Raw genomic sequence first — 16,306 nt, 5'->3', positions numbered from 1 at the left:
CTTTAAGTAGCAGAGCTGGGAGCGCACATGCCCAGTTGCTCAGTACTGCGGGCTCCCTTAGACACAGGTCCCTGGGTGTCTGTCCACAGAAGGTCTGATGATGGCGGCACACATGTGTGAAAGTGTGTGTGTGTGTGTGCACATGAGTAGGAGAACGTGTGTCATTATGAATGTGTGTGTGTATTTCAGGGGAGACTGTCATGCTTAGGCTCATAGACATTGGGCAGAAGGCTTTGTCCTCCCCTCTGACAAGGCTCTCTTTCTCCCCCGAGCTCATCAGGAACAGCCTCTGCTGCCCTCAGGAACCCCCACGGCTGTCCAGGGGCAGCTTCCCCCTTTCCATGGGGCGCCTGGCCCCCAGTTCAGCCTGCACGAGTCCATCCCATCTTCACAGCCACCCCCACAGAGCCAACCTGGTCATTCATTGCGCAGATGGGGAAGCTAAGAGGATGTGCTCCATGGGCAGCCTCAGCCTTCAAGGACACAGTGTTTAACTGTCCTCTGGGGGCAACACCACTGCCCAAGCTGTCCAACTTAAAAGTCACGGGTCCGAGGTGGGGGAGCCCTTGGCCTTCCGTCACTCTCCTCAGACCTCACAGGTGCCCAGCTGCATCCCCCACAACCCGGGGCCCCACTTCTACTGCTCTGCCTGTCAGGTCTCTCTCCAGGCCTGCCTCAGAGCAGGACCCAGCCTTTCCATGCACATCCTGGCTTCCCCATCTACAGTCTCAGGGGCCCCGCTCCCTCTCAGAAATCAGCACAGGGACAAACAAGGAAGGGGGCCTCCAACCCTTCACAGTTCCCATCCTGGCTAGTGCCCACTCCCTTGGAGGAGCGCCTGGCATCTCTTCCTCTCCTAGTCCAGTAGCTGAGGGCAGGCGAATGTTCAAGGCTAGCCTCTGGCTCTGGGGCTTCTGTGGCGCACACATGTTATCATCCCTCCACCCTGCCCCCAACCTGCCATGGTAGCCAGTAGACGTTGAGGGTCCCCGCCTCCCGCCCCCCAGCCAGCCTTCCCAGTTCACCCGCAGGGGTTCTAGCACCTTGATTTTTTTTATCTCTCCCCAGAGGCTGCTTGTGAAAGGATGGCCTGAGTCTTGGGTGGGTAATGGTGTCAGCTGGCTGCTTGGCCAGGCTCTGGGTTCCCCTGGACCAGCCCGAGCCACCCTTCTGTTCAGCGTGGCCTAGGAGTCCATGGGCAATCCCACTCACTCCCCCTGCACATACACACCCACAATGCCAGGAGATCTGAAGGGGTTGAGTATGCATTGTGGGACCCGGAGCCCTCGCCTGCAGCTCTGCATGGCCTGTTCCTCACATCTCACCGGCTTGCCTGCAGATGGGGAAATCTTTCCAGGCCCCTCACCCTCAAACGGAAGCAGGAGGCCTGAGAGCTGCCCTGGACTGGCATAGAGGGCTGGGTGTCTGCAGAGCCGAGCGGCCAGGGAGACGGGGGCTGTGGTGTTTTATGTCAGATCAAGCAGGAGTTAGGCACATCTCAGTTGTGTTCATTCAGTGTGTTCAACTCACACTTGTTGGGGGACTAGAATCAACCAATATCATGGACACTGTCCACAGGGCCCTGATGCCAACTTTACTTACTTCTGAGCCCCGGAATTCCTGTCCATTGTAGAGAAGTCCTGAAAGCTCTTATAAGAAAAGCTCATAGAGGGGCGCCTGCGTAGCTTAGTTGGTTGGACATCGGCCTTCAGATCAGGTCATGATCTTAGGGTCCTGGGACCGAGTCCCACATCGGGCTTCTTGCTCAGCAGGGAGCCCACTTCTCCTCTGCCCTGCGGTGCCCCCTGCTCGTGCTCGCTGTCTCTCTGATAAATAAATTTTTTAAAAATCTAAAAAAAAAAAAAAAAGCTGATAGAAAAGCCAGGAGGATAGGCCTGGGGCCCCTGCGTTTCTGTCTTTCTGGCCACAGCACCAGTGTCCAGGGAGGCAGGTCTCTGTGACCTGGCCTAGCAGGCGGCACTGCAAGGCTGCTCCCATGCCATTCCCATCCTCTTCACTGCTAGGGATCACTTTCCTCGTCCTGAGGCTGCTGTTAAGTGCTATTGGGTTACCAAGAGACTCCTGGGAAACTCCCAGAAGCTGTTGCCAGGGGAATATTAAATGTCTTAATGAACATATTCCTGTCGACACCCAGCCAGCCCCTCACCTGGGCCCCCCGTCACCTGGAACCTGCTGGGTTCCAGGCAAACCCTGTCAGAATAGGGCCCTCTGTCCCATAGCCTGGGGTGGGAGTGAGGACATAATCTCAGAAATTCGGAAAATCTTGCTCTTCTGCTGTCTTTTCATAGTGCAGCAGATGCAGCTCTGAGCCTGCTCTGAGCGCCATCCCCCCCCACTAGTGGAGCCTGCCCCTCGGGAGCCAGCCGAGTAGCCCAGGGGTCCTGCTAATGTCCCCAGAGCCAACCAAGAGTCCTTTTGGTCGTGGTGGCCCACCTCTTTGTGGCTCCTCCCACCCTTACTCCCCATTCTGAGGTGCTCCCACTGAGGTGCCTCCTGACCCTATGATAGCGAAAACGGGGGCTAGCCAGGGTACAGCCGTGGGACAGCGTTTACACAGCACTGTGGGGGCCTTTCCTGTTCCCGCAGGAGCACCTATGGTGGCTCCTGGGTTTGCTACCTTCCGATGCCCACCTTCTTGGCCTGGGGTCCTGACCCAGGGCCTTCAGAGGTGTTTCCTTTGCCCATCCTGCCTGGTCCCTGTGTGTCGTTTCAGTGAGTCCAGTCTGAGGCTCCAACTTCATACCCATCCAAGGACTGTGCATTTATTAAATGACTACAGTGTGCCCTGCCCTGGGCTAGCATCAGTCACAGCGGCTGCCCTGGACACCTTGCTGTGTTATCAGGAGGGAATGACACAGTCCCCCCCCACACACACACACCCCGCCAACCCCAGAAACTAGCTTCTTCCTTCCCTTAGCTGGAAGCTTCTGTTGAGGGGAGTCAGGGCCGGCCAACAGGTGCAAAAGAAGAGTAGGGAAACAGACAGGCAAGGAAAATATGAGTAAGACCAAAAGCACAAACTTTTTTTAAAAGATTTTATTTTTTTATTTATTTAGAGAGAGCGCTCAAGCAAACAGTGGGAGGGGCAGAGGGAGAGGGAGAGAGAGAATCCCAAGCAGACTCCTCTCTGAGCTCAGAGCCCGACGTGGGGCTCGATCCCATGACCCTGAGATCATGACTCAAGCCAAAATCAAGAGTTGGAGGCTCAACTGACTGAGCCACCCAGGCTCCCCAAGAACAAACTTTTAACTTGAAAACTGATTGCACACCCTAGAGAGGCATGTACCCTGCGCACGCCCAGCAGCCGTGGAAAGCAAGATCTTGCTACCCGATTTGAACCATGAGATTGACTCCTTAGAGCCCTTGAGATTTCCTAGGGGTGCACCCAGAGAGTGGCTTGAACCACCTTGGGGCTATAAACTTTTTTTGACCTTTTGGTAACACGCTGGGATAGCAGGAGAAACAATTTTCTTCCTCATGGTGTTTTCACTGATCTTAACCAAGTTCCTGAGCTCTTCCCTACCAAGTGGAGCCTTTGTCTGGGGGGGAGAGGAAGGGAGGAAAGCATCCACTTTGATGTCCAACAGCCCAGAGCAATTCCTGACTGCTCGTAGAGGACAAGCATGGGGCAGCATGGAAATCCACGCAACCACAGAGATGTGCTCCATGAAGAACATTTCTAGCATGTGACGCGTGTCTGGGTTCATTCTCAGTGAGTAAGGCAGCCCATAAGCCCTCAGGTTTCTGAGCATTGCATGAGTGGACCTGGAAGATTTCTGAATGCAATCCCTGAACTTGAATTGGCTTTGTCTTTTGATGTGGCTGTGGACCTGTTAGCTTTGCAGGGGGATTCCCAAGGCTATAAACATTACAAATTCCCTCTCGTGCCCCCACCCCCGGGCAGGTCAGGTGACCTCCGCTAGCCTTCCAGCTTTACCCCTATCTGCTGTCAGTATCTGGAAGTGACTAGCATCTCTGATCTCTGAGACTTAGTTTCCTCCTCCATAGAATGGGGGTTATTCGTGAGAAAGTGTATAGAGTGTCCTAGGCTGCCTCTCTCCAAATGTACCGGGGCTGCCAAAGCAGGAGAGGGCAAGTCCTGGCTTCAACCCGGCCTGTGATGCTTGCACAGCACAAACGCCCCCACCATGGCACAAGGACACTGGGGTCAGCCAGGACTGCGCCACCTGTGGAGCTGTGTGACCTCGGGTGACGCCATCTTGCCCTCTGAGCCTCCTTCCTTATCTATAGAACAGACAGGGAGATACATCATTGGATGCAATGCTTTAATTTGACAAGAGAAATGAACCACCCACCTGGAACACTGCAGGCTTCAGCAATGTGAGCCCCTAATTTTTTCACCTGGTTGCAGAGGGATTGAGACGGATATGGCGGGTCTTGTCAGGCTCACAGCCCACTTTGTGGCAGCATGGGCTGCTCCTGAAGCCCTCTGGGTCAGGGAGCAGAAGGGCAGCAGGAGGCAAGCAGGCATAGGGGCCACACACCTTTTCCCAGAGGGGAAATGAGGTCCTGGTGCGCGTGTGAGCTCCCTGCCCAAGCACAGCCAGCCCCACTGTGTCCAGAGGCCCCAGCTTTTCTACCCGCAGAGAATATGGGGCTTGGCTCTTTGCAGGGCAGTGGGTTGGGACGGAAGGTGCTCATTCTCTCTTCCCAGAAAACCAGCTAACTCCAGTAGCTGCTGGCAGTTTCAGGCAGTCAAAGTCAGGGACTGGCGATGGTTGGCACCCTCTGTTTTTGGGTTTCTTCAGGGACCCCAGTCTTCTCTCCCATTCTCCCTTCCCCACCTGGGCCAGTTGAGGCTCTGGACAGAACTCCCAGTCAGCTCACAGATGGACCTCTGTTAACCTCTGGGGCCTCTTTCCTCTCTCTTCCTGCCCACCACTCTGTCCCATGCCTCCACATCCAGCCCCCAAGGCACCCTGGAATCATCGAGGAGCTTAGAAAATGGTGTCACCTGAGCCCAAATCCAGAGACTCTGATTCAGTTGGCCTAGGGTATAGCTTAGGCACTAGGATTTTTATTTTATTTTATTTTTTTTAGAAATTTTATTTATTTATTTATTTGAGAGAGAGAGAGACAGAATGAGCAGGGGGAAGGGCAGAGGGAGAGGGAGAAGCAGACTCCCCACCGAGCAGGGAGCCCGACATGGGGCTTGGTCCCAGGACCCCAAGATCATGACCTGAGCCAAAGGCAGACGCTTAACCAACTGAGCCACCTAGGTGCCCCGGCACCGTGATTTTTATAAAAACACTGCCTAACACAAAGTCTTAGGCACCCGACCTACATCTTTATGCTAATGCCTTCCATAACATCTCTGGACTCCCAGGCGAGCCCTGTGCCCCCCCACCCACAATGCGCCCCAGCCCCCTCAGCTCTTTCTGCTCTGTGGGCACTGTAGCTTTGCAGCCTGAGCCAGGAGCAGACTCTCCCACCATCTCTGCCCTGCCAAGGTCCAAATTCAGGCGCCAACCAGACCTGCCTGAGCCCCTGTAAAGTAGGGGAAAGGGCTGGTGATGAGGAGTCCAGTACCTGGTGCCCAGGGGCAGAGGGGCACCGGAGAGGAGCCCGTGGCAAGGGCTGTGACGAGCAGAGCCGTGAACTCTGGAAGCCAGGCAGAAGAGGCAGGGTTCTTAGCTTGGGGTCTGCAGGTAGACTTCAGGCCATCCATGAACATGGTTGCACAAACCTCTAGCTGAAATATAGCGTTTTCCTTTATTATGAGCATAGACAAGACCCCACAGTAGCATTGGCTGTGACTCTGTCGCCAATGGAACTCACAGCTACTTTTCTATGGCGGTAGGATTGTTGCACGATGGGCACAATATTGGTTTGGCTGTTCAGTATTTCAAAATCACAGGCCCTGCCTACACCTGCCGCCAGATCTCGTTGATTCATTAATGAAGAAGCGTGCATGTGACCCTAACACAAATGTATTTATTTACTATTTTAGTGATAATATTTCCCTGGGATCGGTTTCCTTTGTAATCCTGTGCATTTTATTTTATGCATTCATTTTATGCAACGCCCCTGAAAAGGGCCACATAGGCTGTGCGAGACTCCAAAGGGGTCCCTGGCACAAAGGAACTGTGGAGTAGAAGTTGAGGCAGGTGTTCAGAGACCAGGATGTGGAAGCCACGGTTGTGGGGGCCTGTAGGTGGTCCCGCCCGAGTACTTCACAAAGGCTGCCTGGAGGTCTTAGGAACTGGGAGACACCTGCCTGTGACATGCCCCTGGATCCTTCAGGCTTGGTTTTTTAGCTTTGCCTGGGTCCCCTGCCGGAATCTGGCAAGAACTGCCTGGCCTCGAGGCCCCACCAACCCTCCCAATCCCTGAACCCAGGCGCCCGGCGTAAGTCCTGCCTTCCCCTTTTCTCAGATAAACTTCAAGTCCTTGCAGCAAGCAGAGCTGACCAACACCCCGTGGGGACAGAGTCTGCAGGAGGCCTCAGCCACCCAGAGATGAGGGGACCCAGTGTGTGGCAGCTGCCCCTGAGACAGACTTGGAACAAGTGAGCTATGCTCAAGGCAGTGCCCCACTGGAGAGCCAGAAGCGGCCTTCGCTGCAGGTCCCGGAAGTTTCTAGGCCTTCTGGAGAGGGCCTTACAGAGCAGGGGGCTGATGTGCAGAGTAAGAGGTGGGACCCCAGTGCAGGGCTGACAAGCAGAGCCTGGGGCTCCTCCCTTCCCTGCAGAGCGGGTGGAGGCCCACACGCATGCCCCAGAACGCGGACCCTCCAGCCCGGCCTGCCCCTCTGCTCTTCTCACTCCAAGAGGCTGTGGTCTCCACCAGGGACTCGGCCTTTCCCTCATCATCTAAAAGCTTCTCAGAATCCCAGTTCAGAGAGTGAAAACCTCACAGCTTCTCCCCGAGGACCAGGAAGTCTACAATTTCACAGCAGCTACTCCGGCCACCCCTGCCCACGTGTCCCCACTCGGGACTTTGTGTCCGCAGCAGTGGTAGGGTGAGTAACCACGAGGCAGGTTTGAAGAGTGAGGGCTCCCCCTGCCCCACAAACCCCTGAGGACAGGCCAGGTCAAGGGAATTCCTGGGATTGCTCCATAGTTTTTATTTGTGCGATCTAATTGATACCAGCACATCCTTTAAAAATGAAATCAGGGCGCCTGGGTGGCTCTGTTGGTTAACGATCTGACTCTTGATCTCAGCTCAGCTCTTGATTTCAGGGTCATGAGTTCAGGCCCTGTGTTGGGCTCTGTGCTAGGCATGGAGCCTACTTAAAATAAAATAAAATAAAATAAAATAAAATAAAATAAAATAAAATATTAAAAATGAAATCATACCAAAAGGCTCATATGAAAAATAGTTCCCTGTCCCATCTCTCCTACTCCCTAGTTCCACCTCCTGGAAGCAATTTCATTTGCAATCCCTTGGTATTTCTTCTGCTAGCTATCTCCATATTTGTAAACAAAAGACTTATGCTTCTGAATCTTGTTTAGAAGGATGTGGAAAGAGACTTTTCCTGTTGTTGATTAAAGCCCCAAAGCAGAAGCCAAGAGGCTTAAGGGCCCCCACAGTCTAGAAAGAATGTCACAGAGCTGCTTGGTAACCCTCCAAAGCCATCTCAGAGGAGCCCAAGCTGGCCCCTGCATGCCTTCCCCAGAGAGCCACCATGTTTGCAGGAAGTACACTGGTGTTTCTCCTTTCAAGAAGTTGGAGGCTGGGTGAGTCTCCTCACCCCTACTTCTTCACGGGTAGATCTGGCTGGGCTATTTGGTGGGGGACCCCTGACATCAGTTTTCCCAGAGAGGAGCTGAGTAGAGAAGAGGGCTGGTGGGGGAGAGAGACATCTCAGTATTCACTTAGACCCCTGTTTTGGTTCAGGACCTCCAAGCCCCCTACATTTGCCTGATGTCCATTCCCCAGTGCAGAGATCCCCTGATTCACTCACTCCAGAGGAGAGCCTGCAGCCTTCGACCGTGATGGGGAGACAGCTGTGCAGAGTGGGGAGGATGCCAAAGACTCCAAACACCACCCTGCGATCTCCCTGCTGGCCTCCCTCCTCCCCCCACCTCTTCCGAGGTACCTGGTTCTGCCCACAGCGAAGCCTTTGGTGGATCCCACCATGTAATCGAGTGATTATGGGTGGTTCATGGTTGTTCCCATTGCCAGTTTAGGACGTGGCTTTCCTGGGGCTACTGAGTCAGTTTCCACTCATCTTCCTGCTTCTAGGTTCCAGATGGTTGTGGTTCCCTCTGCTGTTTCCCCATCTTTGGGGGTTTATGTCTTCCAAATTCCCATTTACTGTGACTTCCATGCAGGTTTTGGAGAGACGGCCAACTTAGATATGGTGTACCATCTGCCATCTTGATCCGGAAGTCCCCAGTTTGCTTTCTGCTCAGAGGTGCCCTATGAGGCTGGGTGTTTGATGCTCTTCCCCTTCGCTGTAGGTTGAGAGGGCACGAGTGGAGGTAGGAATTGGCAAGAGGCACAGGAGCCCCAGACTGAGGCGCTGCCCATCTGTGCTAGGACATCTGTATTCTGCTTCCTCTTCTAAAAATCATTGATTAATTTTTCCAAAGGTTGGAGTTTTATTATATACTTTGTAGCTCACTTCTTTAGTTACTGGGGGAGAGAATATCTGAGGAAGTTTTAATTGACTATTACAACCCCTGACTTGGAGGTCTCTCTGTAAGCATCTTTGTACATCAGCATGGTCCTTCTGGAGGCTTATTTTCCCAAAGTTTCTGTAGCAAGATTCTGGGGTGCGGGCCTGGTCAGGGACCTGGACCCCTGCTCTGAGGGTTGGCCTCCCCGACTATCCCCGGCCTCCCTGACCGTCCCTGGCCTCCCCTCCCCAGCGCAGTGCCCAGCCTGGCCACTGCTGTGTGCAGCACCAGCCTGGACTGCCCTGAACAGAAAAGCACAAATGAGAATGGACTGCCTTAATGTGGGGACTTGAAGGAAAGACATTTTTTGAGTTTACAGATCCCTGAGCCTAAAAACCTGAAAGTTTTAAACTATATGCCCCGCCCCCCTGCCAACCCCAGATCTAATTGACAAGCAGAATAGAACTTCAAATCCCTCTCCCCAGCAGCCCAGCCCTGAGCTGGAGTGTCCTTGGGTTCAGGTTTCTGATCTTTAGACTTGTCACATAGAAGTGATGTGTCCCCATGAGAAAGAAACCAAGCCTGGGGATCCCTGACCATTTTGTTTTCAACCTCATGGCAGATAGCTGACCTGCGTTTCTCTCTGTTACAGATTTTGCTGTTCCTGCCTCTGGCCAATGCCCCTGGAAAACACTAGAATCCAGGGGGCCTGGGTGTGAGGACTCGGGCACCTCTGAGCCCCACAATTGGGACAGGTCTCCCCTCTGGTCCTCCTGGGTCCAGTGCCTGCTGAGGACACAAAGACAGAAGTCTGCAGGAGCTGGAGGACAGGGATAGGCTTTGAAGAGGAAACTGATATCAGGAGTGACAAAGTCTCCCATCAGAGCAGGGCCTCAGGCACCCTGAAAAGAGTGGAGGTACTTACCTGAGCACTTATGTGCCTCACTGAAGGCCATAGCAGCAGAACTCTCTGGGAGGTCCATTAAGGAACCACCTACCCCCACATTCCTGTTCCTCCCCTTCTGCCCTGGTCTCGGGCCTGGGCCTCAGCCGTGCTGTGCTCAGAGCTGGCTCCTGATGGAACCACCAACAGTGCTGTGTTTTGGTAGGGCTGACCCAAGTAAGGCCCAGGAAAGGTTTCCCTGAGACTCTTTCCTATACCCCTGCAGCTTTACAAGAGGAAGGACTGTAGCTGCTGTACTGTGGGCCCTCACCTCATCATGCCAGCCACTAGATCCTTCCCCCCACCCACCTGCAGAGAGCCCCGGGAGCAGGGGCACTCTTGGCTAGCTCTTGAGGGCCCACCCACACGATGCTCTTGCCTCTTTTGATTTGAAATTCCCGGGACTTCAAATTCAAGAACAGCTAAAAGCCAGGGTGGGAAAGGCTCAGCCAGACCCGGAAATAGTGTGAGCAGAGGGAAAGGCAGCCAAAGGTGTCATGTCAGGCAAAGTCCTAGCCTCCACCTGATGCTGCTGGGAACTCTGGAGTGTAAGCTACCCTTGGGATTTAATCCAACCTCAAGACAGGGGAGCTGAGCTAGCAATTCTTTGCTATGGGCTACCCTGCAGGTACCTAAACACCCAAGCACTTCCAGCTCCCTCCAGGGTGAAGAACTCTCAGATGCCAGCCCATAGAAGGGGGTGGGTGGGTCCACAGGACTGGTGAATGGTGGCCACAGGACCTGGGCAGAGCACCAAAAATGCCTGCTGCATTGAGCAAGTAATTAGAATGAAATTCTCCAAAAGACTAGTGTTCGGTGAGGCACCAAATCCCAGGGTGGGAAGGAAGGTCAGAGGTCATTATACGTGGATTCCCAACTTCTGGTCCACCCTTTGTGGGGCTAGGGAGGGTCTCCTCCCCTTGAAGGTTTAACATTCCAAATTTGTCATCCTCTCTCGAGTCCACCAGAACTTCCTGTCCTCCAGCCTGTGTGGTCAAGCTGGCCACCAGGTGATACAAAAGCCTTGGCCAGCATCTTCTCAGATGACTGCTGGGACCCCGGTACTCACCTGGCCAGCCCCGCAGCCCACCCACTCTCACAGGCTTTCAGGAAAGAAACTATCTGACGGAAGAATTTCTAAGGAATCTAACCACAGCTCCCTTTCCCCTGCTTACAGATTTTAGAATTGACCACCAATCAACATAAAGGCCTAAGTCTTCTAGAATTTGCCCTTCCTACCCTTTCTATTTCTATTATACAGTGGGATGTTTGTCCCCCTCATCTCTCTTGGCGCCTCCCCCCACCCCAAGGGCTCTGGGCACCAGGACCGCGCCTACTGTGTTGGCCCCCGTGTCCCCAAGGTCTCTCTGGTGCCCAGCAAACAAGAGGAGGTGCTAAGTGACTGTGGTTGATCAGAACTGATGTCACAGGATGTTTGTGACACCAAGTGTGAAGAATGAGCTTTGTCTCAGCCTGCATTTCCTGGGAAGCAGAATCCGCGGCAAAAGCTTAGATGCTAACACTTTTTAAGGAGTGAATCCCAGGAAAGCAGGAGTGAGGCGAGCAAAGGGGAGGGAAGGCCTCAGGGAGGGCTGACTGAGCTGAGCACAGCGCTGTAACAAGCACAGCGATTGTTCGGCTGTGAAAGACGTCTGAAGAAGGCTGTGTGAACCACCATGACGTCAAGGAGTCTGCCTCAGAGAGAAAAAGGGGAAAACACTCTCCCATCTCCCAGTTGCTGAGTTTACTGGGTGCCCACGCCAGAGGCCTCTTCACCCCTGCTCTTCTGTGTGGTGCCCCTCAGGGCCCCAGTAGGAGCCAGAAGAGCTGAATCCCGGGGCCATGGTGGTGCACTTTGGCGTGAGATGCAGCTTTGGGGTAGGCCAGCCAGGGGACAGAAGCCAGTAGCCCACGCCATCTGCTGTCTCGCAGCCCACAACTCTGCAGGCCAGTACGCATGCATGGGTGCCAGGGGGTCTGCAGGTGCCGGCAGCCCATCCTGCTAGCAAGGACAAGCTCCAGGACCGGAGGAAGAGACAAGCAGCAAGAATGTGGGGGCAGGGGTGCCACAGGGCCAGGTGGTCTGGGGCGGCACTAGGCAGATATGGCCTGTGCCACGAGGCTGCCCAGCTCAGCAAACTCCCTCCAATGAAGATCCAAACCTTCCCTGTGCCTCAAGGTTGTGGCGGTCCCAGAGGGTCCTCCAGAAGGGTCATCTGTAGTACCAGGCAGATAATGATCGAGTCAGTCCAGGGAGATGCACAGACTGAGTCTAACGTCAGCTTTTCTCGGCAGCTGCCGGAGAAAAAGACACCCCTCCATCAGAGCTGGGCGCCTGGCCTCATACCCAGTCAGGTTCTGTAACCCCTGGCTCACATGCAGAGGTTTTGGGAAGCGCCTGGGGAGGGCCTGAAACCACAGAGGGGGAGGTGGTAGGCCGGAAGGGGAGAGGCTAGTAGCTGAGTGGGGCAACCTTAAGGGGTTGGAGCACCCTACTGAGATCCTTCCATGGCCCAGAGGGCACGAGTAGACATTTTGGAGATGAGAAATATGCAGGTTGAGAATGTGATTCACATGGTTTAGGCTGCCCTGACTCAAAGGGGTGTCCCCAGTAAGCAAGGCTGGTGTGGTGGATTCAAGATGGCCTCAAATTCCCTGACACCCTTCCCCTTGAAAGGTGAGATGTGTCCCTGCCCCTGGGCAGGCTCTGGGACTGCTTTAACCAGCAGAATATGGTGGGAGTCATGCTCTACCAGACTGGGCCCAGGCCTCAAGGGACTGGAAGCTTCCACTTCCTGTCTCTTGGAACACTCTGTGTGGGGAGCTCCAGTTGCCTTTCAGGAAGTCTGATGACTGGGGCTGCCTCGCTGGAAAAGCCACATCAGTCAGCTTCAGCTGACAGTCCAGCAGAGCTCAGACTTCCGGCCATCCCTGCCAGGTGCCAGGCACATGAGGGAAACTACCTCGGACCTTGCTGTCTGCCAGCCAGATACGCTGAGTGACCTCAGTTCATGTCCTGTGCACAAAAACATCGTGCAGCAGAGCCCTGCCCCAATTCCTGACCTACAGACTTGTGAGACAGAATTAAGTGGTTGTTGGGTTAAGCCTCTAGGCTTTGGTGTAGCTTGTTACACAGGAACAGACCACTAGAACCGGAGGCTCCCCACCCACCAGGGCACCCCCTCTGCTTTTGTGTGGTTTTCCTAGCTGTGCCTTCCTCTGCATTGGGCATCATCTTCAGCTTAGACGAAAATGGCCTCATTTATCGGTGAGTGTTCCAAGCCTCAGGGAGGCAAGGGTCGCTTTCAGAAATGACACCCCCGAGGAGGAAGAGGGATTTCCTCGTATTAGGGAGCTCCCACATATTCTTCCCTTATGATAGGGTCAGCTGCCCATTCCTAAACCAAGTGCTAGCAAGGAAAATGGAGTTAGGACCACAACCGGTTTAGATCTGCACTGTCTACTATGGTGGCCTCGAACCTCAAAGAGCTATTGAAATTAAAATAGAAATTAAGCCAAATTAAAAATTCATTCCTTCAGTTGCACCAGTCACGCTTCGAGTGCTCAATGGCCACATGTGGTTAGTGGCTGCTTTAATGAACAACACATATGATAGAACATTTGCATCACTGAAGAAAGTTCTCCTGGACAGCACTGACGTAGATGGATCCTTCGGGGAGTTGGGAGGGTAAACCTGGGGAAGTCAAGCACAGCGTTACCACACTGGAAGGGGGTTAAGGGAGGGGCCAGAGGAGGCCGTGGTTTTGTCTGTCCTTCCTTATTTCAGTAGCTAGTTAGGTTTACAATTCCCTGTAAACATCAGGGCCTCCTGTGTTCTTTCTAAGCCAAGACTCGGCAAAATACAAGAAAACTAAGGTCTCACAGAATAGCAAAGGAAGAAACCAAATCGAATCTAACAGCACATCAAAAATTAATATACCGTGACAGAGTGTGGTTTCTACCAGAATTGCACGGATAGATACAATATTAAGAAATTGATTAATAGAACAGACATATTGATTGTTCAAAGGAGAAAAATCGTGACTATCTTCATTGACAAGTAGAGGATGTTTGATACAATTTGACATTTTATTTGTTTTCTAGTACGAGCCCTACCCCGCCTGGGGACTGGTCGGGAGCCTCTCTGCTGCGTGTTATATGGCAAAGGTAGTGCACTGGAGAGACACTGAGATGCTCTCGGAAAACCTGGCTTTACTAGAAATAACGTTGCCCCTGAAAAATGAGCTGATAGGACTTCCCACACCCAATCGTATGAACGCCACCCCCTCCCCCGCCACTGTAAGCAAGCCTGGACTTGTCTGGTTGAGTGTGGTTAGTCCTGGGGAGCCCCCATCACTCCTCCTGATGACCTGGGGTCTCCTTGGCAAGGGTGTGCTGGGGTGCGACTATGCTTTATGGAGAGAAAGCTAGCCACATGTCACATGCCTGATGGGGGGTTGGGGGGAGTGTGTGAGCAGAGGGGGCTGTCTGCCCACACCATTAGCCCTGATCTTCCCAAAGTGGGCTACAGGGAGCTCAGAAGTGGAGTTCCTCAGCCATCTGGAGCCAGGTATGGCCTGAGACCCTCAGCTGTCCCCTCTGACACCCCACAAAGCCTCATCAGTTTCACCCCAGGGTGTCCTCCAGTGATTAGCAGAAAACCACCGGGGAGTCTGGTCTAGGTAACAAGACCCTGACATGGGAAAGCATTCTTCCAGGGGACAGGAATGCCAGGCTGTCGGCTTTCTGACCCATTTCTGGTGACTCTAGGAGGATCAGAGGTGAGTGCTGTTACATTTGTCAGACTGTGGCTCTCTGGGAGCCACTTAGCTGACTGTGCCCTGACTCCTCCGGGGGACACCCAGCCCACCGGCCCCTGTGCATTGGCACCAATACAGACCTGTTTCTTGGGACAGCTACGGTGTGCTCCCCCTTCCCCCATGCTTCCCAGTCCTAATCACTAGCTGTGTTCCTCATACCCCCATGGTACTCCACACCCAAAGTCTATTGAAACATCCTAGAATCTGTCCCTGACTCCCGACCACCCCCTGCAGACCACCAACTCAGCCCCCATTGTCCCCAGTCTCCCCTTTCTCTGCCCTGGAAACCAGGGCTGCTAGCAAAAGTTGAACTGAGGAGATAAGACTAACACACCCCAAATAGCCTTGGGCCATACCGGAGACCTACAGAGGAGGGTGGCCCAAATGGCGAGACCAGGATGTCCTTCCTGGAGGAAGTGGGGCTAACGGGATTCTGCCAGTGTCTATCATTTCATGAAAAACACAAAGGAGCAAACAAAGTATTCTGGCCCCCGATGAATACAAGAACACTGTCAGGCCAGTCTGGGGCTCCCAGGATGGCCTTCTTCCCACCTCACCTGGGCTGGCCATGCACATGATCCCTCCCTGGGCAGGTTACAGAACCAGATCTCGAAACAACTGCACAGACCAAGTCAAGCCCCAAGGGACAGCAAGCCTGGCTGGAGGCCAGTGCCCACTCTCCTGGACCTTCTGGCTCCCGCTGAGGAGGGAACTGCGGTGACATAAGCAGAACAGGGCGGGCAGTCAGCTCTGCTCTGCACCCTGCACAGCCTGGCCAGGCCCTTGGATCAGCACAGATCCCTCCAGGCCCCTCCCAGGTGCTTCTGACATCCGATCTGGAGGTCTGCTCCGGGGCCAGGGGCCGGTCAGACAGTCACTGGGGAGCAGCCTCAGGAGCCTCGGAGACAGACTCACCCTTACTCAGCCTCAGCAGTGAGGACGCCTGCACACGCCTAAAAATCAGGGCACGTGGGGCACGCGGGTGGCTCAGTCAGTTAAGCATCAGACTCTTGGTTTCAGCTCAGGTCACGATCTCAGGGTCATGAAATCGATCCCCGCCTCAGGCTCCGGACTGCGTGTGGAGCCTGTCTGTCCCTCTCCCTCTGCTCCTCCCCCTCTCTAAAAAAAAACAAAACCAGGGGCGCCTGGGTGGCACAGCGGTTAAGCGTCTGCCTTTGGCTCAGGGCGTGATCCCGGCGTTATGGCATCGAGCCCCACATCAGGCTCCTCCGCTATGAGCCTGCTTCTTTCTCTCCCACTCCCCCTGCTTGTGTTCCCTCTCTCGCTAGCTGTCTCTATCTCTGTTGAATAAACAAATAAAATCTTTAAAAAAATAAAATAAAATAAAAAAAACAAAAACAAAATCAGGTCACGTGTCCCTTGCCAGGCAACTCTGTCACTCTCTCTCCATATATGTTATATAGGCCTCCATTATAGGCCTTACCTCATCGTGCTGCCCTGCCCTCCCCACACAGGGGAGGCCCTCCAGGGTGGGGTCATGCCTCAGTCCATGCTGCAAACTCAGTGAGCAGCAGAGAGCCTGGCAGACCACTGAGCAAGCACACCTGGACAGCAGTGGTGTCCCACCTGGCGGGCTCGGCCATTCCTCCCAAGTGGTCCACGGAACTGAAATTAAAGATGTTTCGAGAGCGAGTTTATTTCCTTTCAGAGAGAGCTAGCCATTAAGCCAGTACTACTTATTAAATACACCTTTCTGTTCCCACTACCACGAACTACCACCTGGGTTATATATTCTATGCTCATGGGGGCTGCGATGCAATTCTGGGTTCTCTAATTAACTGTTCCATCGGTCTATTTAGCTATGCCTATGGCGATACCATACTGATTGGATCAGAGGGGTTCTAGAATATGTTCTGATGTCTGGTAAACTAAGTCTTACCTCACTATTCTTGTTTATTTCTTGACTGCTTTGGGGCA

Source organism: Ailuropoda melanoleuca, chromosome 6, assembly GCF_002007445.2.
Source record: "Ailuropoda melanoleuca isolate Jingjing chromosome 6, ASM200744v2, whole genome shotgun sequence".
Classification (NCBI taxonomy): domain Eukaryota; kingdom Metazoa; phylum Chordata; class Mammalia; order Carnivora; family Ursidae; genus Ailuropoda; species Ailuropoda melanoleuca.
Note: the sequence above shows the minus strand (reverse complement) of the source record.